Source organism: Nothoprocta perdicaria, unplaced genomic scaffold (assembly GCF_003342845.1).
Source record: "Nothoprocta perdicaria isolate Ctin4 unplaced genomic scaffold, notPer1 scaffold_102, whole genome shotgun sequence".
NCBI classification, from domain to species: domain Eukaryota; kingdom Metazoa; phylum Chordata; class Aves; order Tinamiformes; family Tinamidae; genus Nothoprocta; species Nothoprocta perdicaria.
The window spans coordinates 1,688,414-1,700,772 of record NW_020454117.1 but is presented as its reverse complement, the minus strand read 5'-3'; positions in this window follow the sequence as shown (position 1 = coordinate 1,700,772).

Genomic DNA, 12,359 nt, shown 5'->3' with positions numbered 1-12,359 from the left:
TGCCACCCTGTGCCACATGCTGTAGGTGTGCCTGCTTGAGCAGGAAGGTTGGACTAGATGATCTCTAGAGGTCCCTTCCAACCTTGAAGATTCTGTGATTAAATAGCACCGCTCAGATCCCACAGTGAAGAAGGCCTGTATCTTTTTCTGCCTTAAGGTACTCATCCCATGAGTGCCGTGATGTGTTCCTTGTAGTCACGAAGTGTAGGGTGGGCAGGTTGGTTATGTTCTCTGGGTTTGTAGAATGCATACAGTACTCCTTTTTTCATGCACAGGTCACATCACCACTGAAGGTCTCATGCACAGATCTCATCATCTGCTTGAAAGGAAAGGTCTTTCTATACCTTTCTTCATCTTGGATCTGCACTGAGGGAACTGTCTGCTAAAACATACAGTCATTCAGGGAGTCGGTCAAGTGGTTTCTTGGGAAGCAAAACTTCCACTTTTAATAGTCAACTTGTAGTTTCTTTGCATTTGTTGAGTGTTCTGCAGATGGAGACAGCTCTCGAAAGGTAGTAGTTCAAATGTGAACACTGTCCTCCTCTCCTTTACACTATCCTCCTTTCCTCCACTATCCCATAACAGTCACCTCAGCCCCTTTCTCAATACTGCCACTTTCTGAGCATCAACCTTACAGGTCTCTTTCTTTTAACTTTGCCTAGCTCCATGGCTCTTGGTATTCTTCTCAAGCAATGTGTCTCTGTGAGTATTAATCCCAGGTATGTGCATGAATGGATCACTCAGCAGTACAGCTTTTGATCTGGATACAGGGTTGAATTTCTGTCACATTTTTGTCAAATTAGCCAGACCTTCTGTGGGCTTTAAGCTTTATGCCAGCTTTGTGTTGTCTGTGGAAGGACAGATGATGCCTCATCAGAATAAAGTTAAAGAGTTGAGGACTGCAGCTGACATTTGGTCTSTCATACAGCTTGTTGGTGCAAAATTAACCCATTGGAGCRTTTTTGTTGTTGTTGCCTTTTTTTTTAAGAAATATGAATAGGCAGTTCCTGACAGATCATAGTTTTAGCTCATAATTTCCCAYTACTAGAAGCCCTAAAACTTGATTTACAGCTTTGTCAAATAATACTCTTATATGAGTCTACTGGATTTCAGAAAGAGCATTGTTTCCATTTTTTGTCTTAGAAATTTAGTAGTAAAATTAGGTGCCTTTCCAAGTTTTTAAAAATACTGCTGAATTTTACTGGTCAATAAATCAATATTCTGTTCTTCTCTCAGGAGTGAATCAGGACAAATATTCTCTCTGATGCGAAGGTTTGATGATGGCTGTTTTATATTTTGTTTTGTATTTTGCTTCATTCATTATTTGAGGGCTTTAAACTTTCTTCTACTTGATATTTAGAATGAAGGAAATGTTACTTTTAAGCATTAAGCAAAAAAAAAAAGATTTTATTGTTCTTTTAAATCAGTATTTTTAAAGAGTACTAGAATAATTTTTATGATTGTTTTAGTAATGCTGACTGCCATTTTTAGTCAAATGGGTAATTCTTATGATAAAAAAAAATGGAAAACATCCTTCAGCAAGATGAAAGATGAATGATAATATATCCCCCGTATCACACTGACATTTCTGTCAAGAATTGGAATCGCATAGGTCTGTGAAAATGAAAGATGCTGAGGACAACCATCAACTCAAAATGGACCCTGTTTAAATCTGGGGAATGGATCATCAGATTTTTTTTTTTTTTTGGGGGGGGGGGGGGAGGAGAAGGCGGGAGGAAGGGGGTGTAAATTAAAATTTTTTCTAGGCGGAAAGCTAGACTACTATAGCTTACCCTGCCCTGTAGGTTCCATGACAAGAAACCTACTATATTTCTGACTAAACATCTCCTGAGACTTTTTGAAGGTTACGATGTCCTTTTATAACAGCATAGAAATTATTTCACTTTGGTAGCGTTCACCTGGAATGTCCCCTGGCTCAGAGCAGATATTATTACTTTTCCAAAAGCAGAGCCAGAAGTGTTATGGATTCAGTCCTTCTTATATTCTACAAAGTTCTGACTTTCTCACTCCAAAGTTTACACATATGAGAGTAACATGAATACCTTTGGCTATAATCCTGCCCCACTGAAAGTGAAGGCTCCCAAACTGCTGCCTAAATGACTTTTTAAATGAGGCCAGAATTACTAGAGTACTTTAAATAAAAGGATCTTAATCAAAGGAGCCCAACTTCAGAAGTCTTCTTTAAAGAAAACTCCAGTATAGACTCCTTTCTTGCATGCATTGGAATCACAGATSCAGATGGCTGGAAAGGTACCTGGGAGATCATCTCCACCATCCCCTTATTCGCAGATGGGATGCTGTTATGGCATGAATTTCTCCCAAGAGACATTGATCTCATCAGTCTTCAAAAAGCATTGAGTCCACTGCCTCTTTGAGTGGCCAGTCTTCCCCTGCCAACACCTTCTAAGTGCTCATCTTGCATCTCACCTAACTTCTTTGCTGGRGAAAAATAACTTTGTTGTCATCTTTTAATATAGACAGCCATTTGTGYATTGAAACACCCATCTGCAACACACATGGCCTTCTGTGCTTAGCTATCTCGAGTGTATCAGTGTGAAAAGTGTTTTATTTGTTAATTTATTTTTGCAACAGCATTCAGATGGAAAAAATCCCAGATACTTTTTAGCAGCCTAGCTGCATAACCAGCTATTCCCTGGGTTTATTTGAGCATTTCTTTTATCCTTTTTTCTTTTTTTAAAGTACAGTGCTCTTTTCTTGTCTTCACAGTGCTTGTCTTGCTGATTTTGGATATGTATTCACTGTATCGAGATCACTTCGCATTCCAGTCTTGTCCACTGYGGCACTTGTCATCCCTCTAGATTCGTGCTTTCCATAAATACTCTTCCTTGAACTGGAATGRAAATAACACGGGGAACCAGACTTAGGATGTTATTTGCAAGGACAACCCTTGAAATGTCAGCTTTGTTCTGTCCCCATTTTGTCAGGGAAGTACTAGGAACAACTCTTTTGAGTGCTCTCCTCAGTGATGTCCACTCACACTGTGACTACGTATTCATAATTTGTTCCTTGTAACAGCATAGAGGACAGTGTCCTACTCATATCAAGATTTCTCTGTCACAGTTTTCCTTTACTTGCTTGGCCAGGTGTCCTGGTAGAGAGAAAAAAAGAAAAATCAGGCTTTGACAAGATTTTCTTTCAGCAGCTCTGTTAGACTGTTTCTCAGCTGCTTACAAAGTTTATGTTTTTGAAGTAAGTGTTTAGCAATTTGTTCCAGAATTCTTGTAAAAGTCAAAGACACTCTGACTATTCTGTAATACCTTGAATGCTCTCACTCTTCTTTCCCCACAACATTTTCTTCTAAATAATCTTCACCTTTTCAATGAAGATGAAACAAAAGGTAGTATCAAATCAGCTTTTTTTTTCCACAGCAGCTGTTAATCAGTTTGCTTTCCCTTTATAGAATCACAGAACAGCTGTGATGGGAAAGGACCTATAGAGACCACGTAATGCACTCTTCCTCTTTCCATTGTTTAGCAGTGTCATTTAGAGCACATTGCTCAGGATTACTTCCAGAGAGCTTCTAAGTGCCTGTGGGGATCTAGACAGCACAACCTCTTTGGGTGCCCTATTCTAGTTCTCTGCTACCCAACCGGTAAGAGAAGTTTTTCCTTATGTTCAGATGGAGCTTACTGCATTTCAGTCTGTCCTCCTGACACTGGGTACCACTGAAAAGAGTCAAGTCTCGTCTTGTTTACACCTTCCTTTCAGATATTTATCTGTATTGGTAAGATCCTACTAGAGCTTTCTCTTCTTTTCTTCTTCTTTAGCCAGGGGTCTTTATTCTCCTTTACCTGCTTTGTTTCTTATGTGTTTTATTTATTTCTATTCTTTGTATTTTGCTAGCTGTATCTTGTGAAATAGTCTTTTTTGGTTTAATTYTTGCATACTTGGGCTATTCCTTTATAGTCATCTGTGGCTGCATATCTTGTTTCCACTACTTTTCTTTGCAAAGCTCTTTCTGATAGTCAGATCTGGAAAGAACTTCTCATGTAGTTGCAACAGTCTCTTGCAGTGCTTTTTTATCTTTCATCTGCTTTGGGATAGTTTGTCACTRTGTCTTTAATAAAGTGTCAGTACTGTCAGCTCTCAAGCAGTACACCTTTGTCACTTGGATTATATTCCTAACAAAATCTTTTTGCCAATTCTTTGGTTTTTTTGAAGTCCATTGATCCTCACACTCCTCCTTTCATACCTTCCTAGTTGTAGCAACCATTTTGTAATCATTTTGGGTATGAGCTGCAGACTTTGTATCCTGATCTAATTTGTATGGGGGAGAAAAAAAAAAGAATCTTTCCCCCAAAGTTTGCCCCACAACCTGAAACAAATCATTTTTTCCATCTTGTCGTTTAGTCTGAGTCCATTCCAAATGTCATCTTGGTTTTGTGGTTAAGCTATTGTGGTATAAGAACTCTTTATGGGAATTACATATATGCTTAAGTTTGCAACAGGATCTGCTATTCATTCTGATGTTAGATAATTTGCAAACTAAGGGGTCATCAAATGATGAAACTCTTCTATGAGTTGCAGCTGACCCTTATAGAGGAGAGTGGCACTAAGAGCTGCTTTGGTTGGCAATTTGACTAGTGGGAAATGTATCTGTGTATGTCTAAGACATGTGCTAACTATGTGTTTGACTGTCCTTGTATTGCAGCACCATTCTTGAGACTATTATGTAGTTAATTGAAGTTTCCTGTTCTCACCAGCTCTGTATGTTTCCACTCATTCCTCGGATACAATTTAATTTATTCCCTGCTACTGGTTGAGTGTAATATGTAGCTGCTAGGAAATCCCCATTTTTTTCTCCTTCAGGAGTGGCAAAACTCTTATTCTTGTCTCTCATCTGAATTTAAAGCAATTGTGTGCAATGTTCTCATGTGTCTTGCAGCCCTTTCTGCCTTGTCTGTCATTGCCGATCATCTGGTCACACTGATTTGCAATATACCAGTCCTGCAGTCTACCCTACCATGTTTCTGCCGTGCTGGTGGTTTCATCCATGTACTAAGGCTTCAGATTCTGCCTGTTTTATTTACCACATGGCTAACATCTGGGTATAGATGGCTCAACAGGCTGCCTTATTGCTCTCCCTGATGCATCCTGTCCTGCAGCCTCAGCCACCCATGGGAAATTCTCTCTCAGAAGGTCAATATTTTAACGTACTGTAGGTATAATGTCCTCTATTCTTGTCCTACTCAAGCCCTCTATACCACTCCCTCCTCTCTTCTTCTATGTCATGTTTTCCCCTCACTCCCCTTTTATAGGATGCTCAATGCTCCATACTGTCGGTATATCACTGTATTTATCTAGATCTTCAAGATCCACTTTTTGGGAAACCCTTCTGCACCCTCACTGCTGTGGGCCAGTATGGTATAATAAATCAGTTTAAAACAGACTTGCATGTTGGACAAGGAAATGGGCCAGCCCAAGCACCAGCTATTGTTTGCCATTTATACTGATAATTAAAAACTAATGATACTTTCTCATCTGCCAAGTTAAAAACTCCCTTGGTTGAATGGGTGAGAGGAATTTTGCAAGGCAAGATTAAAACGTGCTCCCCACGCTGCTGGGATCCAAGTGTCAACCTTTTGTTTGTGAACTGAGGAATTAATTGTGCTGCAAAAGAATCAGGCTTTAAATTAATGGGAGATGGTGGTGTCGCTTGGCTTTCAGTGGCTCAGCTGGCAGGGCTGTGTCCCTGATCAGGGAGACAGTGATTGCCCTGCATCCTTCCATCGATCCTCCCTGGTCACATTTTTCATTCTCACTGAGCATCCTCTCATTCATATTTTTTAAAACCTGAGCCATTCACATCCATCATCAGGGAGAAGAGGAATCCTCATCTCTACACAGGTCTTGGATGCTGTCATGCAGTGCCCAGTGTTTCCCTGAGGGCTGTGATTTCCTGGTCCATGGACTCCACTTGGGTAGGACCACTGAATTCATGTCACAGTGAACCACTTTAAGGCACAGGTAGCTTTTGGCTGCTTTCCACTTGCACTCCATTTCGGTCAGCTTTTGGAGGAGGATCAACCATATAGCATTGGAGCTGTAGAACTGGATAAGTGGTGTCATAAAATGACCATTATACACACTCATGAGGTTACCTGAGCTCCTTTTGTTGGTTGTCTGTTTGTTGTTGTCCTAGCACCCTCAAAGGTTGGTGGAGTCTTCTAATAGAAATTCTGGTTGTCTTCTACCCTTTGAAACTAGTGAATTCAGAAAAAAAACAATGATTTTTTTTCAAAAGAGTAGATTAATAAATGAATAGCATAATCAATTTACAATTGTCACCAAACCAGTATTTATCCAGAAACATAACATGGACATAACTTGTTTTTTGTTTGTTTTGTTTTGCTTCTTTTCTTTTTCTTTCTTCTTCTTTTTTTTTTTAATTGCTTGTAATTTTAACATTGCAAACCTAACTGCAATTGTAAACCCCATTTAATATAATGGGATCCTATGACAGTATGTCTCATTGCTTTGCATATTTCTTCATGGATTTTCAATTAAGGGGGATGTTTTCTAAAATGCCAATTATATCCAAACATCAGTTTGTCATTATTTCATTTTAAGTTCCTCATTTTTCTTTAAAAAGCTCCACAGAGCAAGGTTACCAATTCAGAATACGCAGTTGCCCTGAGGCTCTAGTACTGAACTGCATGGATGTTGTCACGAGTGCAGAGGTAACTATATCTCATGTGCAACCAGCTATCAGGAGAAGGTACGTGGTGCTTTGGCAATTCACTGGCCAGGGCAGACATGTCTCAAAGTGCAGTTTTATTATAAATGGGTAAGAGGAGAGTAGCTGGGGCAGCAAATTCACTGTCTGAAATTAGAAGAGAAATTAGAAGAGCAGAAAGGTCCTCAGGCTCTTGCAAGTCCAGACAGCACTGGCTCAGCAGCAGCATCAGGGTGGCCCCCCTGGACCTCACTGTTCCAACGTGCTTCCATCAAGAGGAGGAAAGCATCCCTATCTCTCTAAGAGGGATTCTGGCTATTGGTGTGAAAAGCCATGGTGCTGAGCCTGTCACTGCAAAGGGAATAGCCATGGAAGTCATGCAACATGGAGAAGCCATGGAAGAGGGGAAGTGGGATAGACAGCGACTGTACTTGCCTCTTCTCCCATTTCAGTTGATGCCACGTTGTCTTCACAGAGTGGCAGGCCTCGTTCAACTTCAGTGCAGCGGGAGAGGTGTGGGGATGAGAAGTGGATGGAGAGAGATCACCTGTGTAAGRGCAGAGCCATGGTCGTGGCAAACAAGTTTGCTCACATTCAGCATCTTGAGCAGGCAGGAGAGAAGGGCTTGGCAAGGGCACACTCCTCCTCCTCCCCAGGATAACTTTTACTACCCCAGCAACATGAAGAAAAAGATTTCTAGTTATCATTGTGGGGTCAGCACCCTTCAACCTTGTCTGCATTGCGGATGCACCTCTAGCCACAGAGAGCATGTATACTTTGCATCAACAAAGAGAGGTTCACACGAGTAACCAACTGCCTGCAAGCCTAGTGCCTGGTTGTCCTTATGAGCCTGGAAGATTTACCTGCAATCTGGCCAGCAGTGATCCAATTATTTGCTTTTATTAAAAAAATAAAAACTAAACAAGGCCAGTGTTTCTCAGGTGGTCTTTAGCTTATCACAAATTTTAGGAGTTCAGAAGCACAAATCTTGAAATCTCTAGTTAACCAACTTMTATGAACAGGTGTGAGTATTTTTGAAAGGGTAAAATTACCTTGCTAGTCTATAAAGAGAATGAACTAATAATTTAGCTTTGAAGCTTTTGTCTTCCTGAGCACAGCAATTGGTCTAAGTATCTGTGGAAAAAATGCATAGCATCTTGCCAATCTGTCTAATGCTTTTAACCTTTATCAAATAGCTCTTGTGTTTTATGGTAAGATTACAGGAAAGGATTAATATTTATCTAATTAAATGAGATTTATGATGTTCCTTTTGCATAGAATCTGATTATCAACCTGTTCCTCTTTCCAGACAGTGAATATATTAATACTGCTAAGTAAAAACAGGTCTGTGACTCCATTTTGCAAGAGATCATTTTTCCCTTTGAAAATGAGATTTACTTCTATTTACAAATGTGTGTCTGCTCTCAGTTCAACAATTAGCTTTCTATGCAGGTTATTTTTCTGACTCTCAGGCCAGAAACTAGCCATATATTGATTAACTTCCCATAAGAAATGCTGTCAAAAGACTTTCTATATTCTAGGTTATATTACATCAGACTGGCTCCTGTCCTGATGTCCTCATCAATGCACTCTGTCATATTCTTCTGACAAGGCTTCATTTTAGTGAACCTATGCTGATAATTTCCCTTTCTAATGTGCCAATTTTTGCATCTTCTTATAGGAAGTTTCCCATATCTCTCCCTGGAACAAGAAATAAAGCATCAAATCTCTCAAATGAGATACTTACGTTACTATTAGAACATTTTTTATTCAACCCATCACCTCCATTTATGTGCTAGGCAATAGATGGATAGGTAGATAGCTATAAGGGTAAACATTTGGCTAAATATTTAAGGAGGGAGGGTTACTTCTTTTTCTAATTCTCATATCTATGACCAACTGACTTGGGCCCCTTTTCAAGGCTTGGAGATTTCAAGGCAATGTGGTAAATGCACTTTTTGAGCACTCGGTGATAATAGTTATCCAATGATTATCTAACTATTGCTTATGCGCAAAGTAACGGATCAAGACCCATGTGCTATTAGGCTAATGGTTAATATATTTACCACTCCTAGAGCAGTCATGCACAGAGTCTATACTAGCCAGGCATGTTCAGGTCGGGAAATGGCAGCTTCCAGGTCTCATTGTCACGCCCAGACCTTTGATCTTGCTGATTTGCCATTTCCTCCTTTGCCTCTTTTATTAGGTTTTATATCTTGTGACACCTCTTACCTCTCTGCATAAAACTTACTAGAATTGACTTGCAATTCTCATCTCTGGGCCTAGTATTTGTTTCTGCAAGGTGAGAACCTTGCTTGGATGATATTCTGCAAGGTGAGAACCAAGCTGTCACACTTTCAAATTAAGGCAGTGGAACAGTTTGGGGTCATCATTGAATTCTATCAGCAAAAATAGTCACTAGGTCACAACATGCCTAGGGTATGTCTGTGTGTTGGCTCACATGGAAGAGCAAGTGGTAGGGAACAGACCTGCCTCTTCTGCAGCCAGAAGCCATGAGGAGATGGCTTCAGCAAGGAGGATAACTCTACGAAGATTCTTCTGAAATGTGAGTTTGCTGTATTAAATTTACCGTCTCCACCAGAGATGTCATTTTGTCATCTCTCTGTTCATGTAGGATATAACCAGGGCCAATGACTCTATTTGATGGTGTAAGAGAGGGAAGAGAAGGACAAGAGGGAAGAGAAGAAGGAGAAAATGGAACTTTGAAATTTCTGGGTGGAGGCTGACTTAAAAATTCAAATCCTTTTGAATGCTTACTAAGTCTAGAATGCTCACTTTTGGCTTCTGAACTGAAAAATTACATATTAAATAATGTATTCTCTTCTCTGTTTACCTGCAAAGTTTTGCAGTGTGCTAAAGGTTCCAGAGCAGACCTTCCTGGGTCTAAAGCTGTTCCCGATTTCCTCGTGTCTGGCCCTGCATACAGTACCATGTACTATAATTACAGAAAACACGTGCAAAACTGCACATACTAAATATTCTTTGCTATTTGTACAGTGTTTTTAGAAAAGAATGAGTTCAGGCTGTATGTTTCAAGCAAAATTCTGTGATACCCGAATGGGGTTGAGAATCTTATATTGCTATTTTCTATTAAATAATCACATACTTCATTGCTCTATTTAGCTTCTGAATTGCACATTTCAGTTTGAATTTGATGAAACTGGTGTATTGCCTATTACTTACAAAGAACAGTCGGCACATTCTAAGTGAAAATGCTGAGAGGAAAGAATAATTGGATCCTCCTATACCAGAAGAGAGGAATACATTCTTGCAGTGAAAGGCCATTCAGCTTCTCACAGACCATCTATGTGAATCCCTGGTGCAGATGAAGTTTAGGGGTTCTTAGCTCCAAGGAGGATATGGGGAGTCTCTGATAACTTCAAGGCTTTGGAGCTGGTAACTTACCTGCCACTGTCTTTGATTTCAGTCTGATCCTTCCACAGTCTTCATTCTGCTTATTATGCAAAGCGAAACCTCTTTTATTTTCTTATTTCACTCATCTTTTCCTAGAGAAAAATCAGGTTATTGGCAGCCTTCCACAAAAAGCTTTACCTACTTCTGGTGCTGCAAAAATTTAATTCTGCTGTATCATAGTTTTGCAAAAAAGAAAATATCAAAATATAATTTAAAAGTAGTGGTCCAGCATTTCCAGGCCATTTATAGAAACTCAGTCCAGTTCACAGTGATATGACAACCAGCAAGTGCGTTTGTTGCTCCATTCATGCAAAGAAAAAATTGGACTTACYTTTAAAAGGAAGGGGTTGAAGGCAGCTGATCTCCATTGCAAGTCAAGGGGACTTAGTATCTACTTCCCTCAGCACCTAAGTCCCTTTGCCTCTTTTGAAAACTCCAGCCTGCATAAAAATTGTAAGTAGAAGCTCCTGCTCGTGGATGAAGCTTCTGAAGGAGAGGAGGAAATCCCATYTAAGATCAGTCCTCATAAAAAGTAACAAGAGGCTTGGAATCTGTTGCCCAGCTCTAACTAACATTGCTAGGATCAATTTGCCTGGGGTAAATGACTGTCATCCGTCAACTCTTTAGTACTGAAGTCTCCCAGTTCCTTTCATTATTATGGATGCTCGAGAAAAACATGCTGTGCTTTTATTTGTACATCTTCATCTTCTTACTCATTATAAGTAACGGTCTTACAGAAAGTTTCAATGCCTAATCATGCTGTTAGGTTTTTGTCTTTCCCATCCATATATATGGTTTAATATACCATTACAATTTAAAGTCCTTGTAMAGAAAAGTGGTTCTTATCTGCTGAAGAAATGGCTTTCATTAAGCACGTTCTGGCACTGTACGGTAGCGTGGAGGTACTCAAGGAAAAGCTGTAAATTGCGGTGCTGTTAACTGCAAGCGTGCTAGATGGCAAAGGAACCTCAACAGCTTCGGGCATAATGAATCAATGATGGGGTTTTTTTGATTGTTTTCATTGGTTGTGAGGTTTTTTTTTTCCATTAAAGCTGATTGCAACTAAAAGTAGTTTTTGTTGTTGTTGTTGTTGTTGTTTTGAATGGGCATTTGACTCCCACTAGGCAGTGATCAGAGCTCTTGGTAGGCGAGCGGTTTCAGGGACAACAGGGCTCTTCTCCAAGGACAGCAGTCCCTAAAGCTGAAGTAGATGCATGCACCCTGGCAGCGGACACCTAGCAGGATGAAGTCTGGTTTTCTAGGGGAGATTATGGAGTTTGTCACCATCTGTTCCTAACCACGGCATGAAGATTTTGGGTGATTTAAGCTGTTAGAGAAACAGGCTATTAAAAAGCCAATAAATTTGTGTATACTTCGGGTTGTAATATTTTGTTGTTTGGAATTCRGTCACAGTCCAGTGCATGTAGAAGCAGGATAGGCTAGGAGACTCCTATATGCTACAGTGAACAGCATGTGTGGCTCTCATAAGAGGAAAGAAAACATATATACCCCATTTCGTTACCCTTTTTCTTTCTGAAGAGTTGCCCTAAAGAGAGCAATTCTCTCCAAGAAGATCTAATAGAGCTGACTGTAGCAAATGGAAGAGTTATTAAGCCTAAACTGTCCTAAATTTCACAATATTCTCCTAATGACTTTATCTTCTCCTGTTTCCACCTTTGTGATAATTAGAGTAAGAGAGTCACCATTTGGTTAATCTTGATAATACATAATATGTATGATGAAACAGTGATATTTTCTCTATATTATTGCCTCCTAGGTAACCTAAGCAGCACACAGGCTATAAGGCGWCGAAGAAAATGGATGCATTTTTGGTGAGTGAGTCACTTGCAGGCAGAATTCATGCCAGCAGGAAAAACAGTAGATAAATATCAATCAAAAGTTGACACTGAAGTCCTGATCATGGACAGGGAGATAGATGTGAGATCAAGACTCAGTGGAGTGTCTTCAAGGCTCTCTAAACAAACCTCATGAGCAGCACTATGCAAGTTAATTAACATGAGAGTTTTTTTTTTCTAAATTGAGCATAACAGCRGCTTGATACTTCACAAAACCGCTTGAGACGACGTAATTACCAGGTAGTCCTTTGATTCCTGTCCTTGAGTCGAARGTTGCATAGGAGTGAGAATTCTTGTTATTTAAAACGTAGCATTCTGCAGCTTAAGGTATGCCATGGATTACAGTAGTC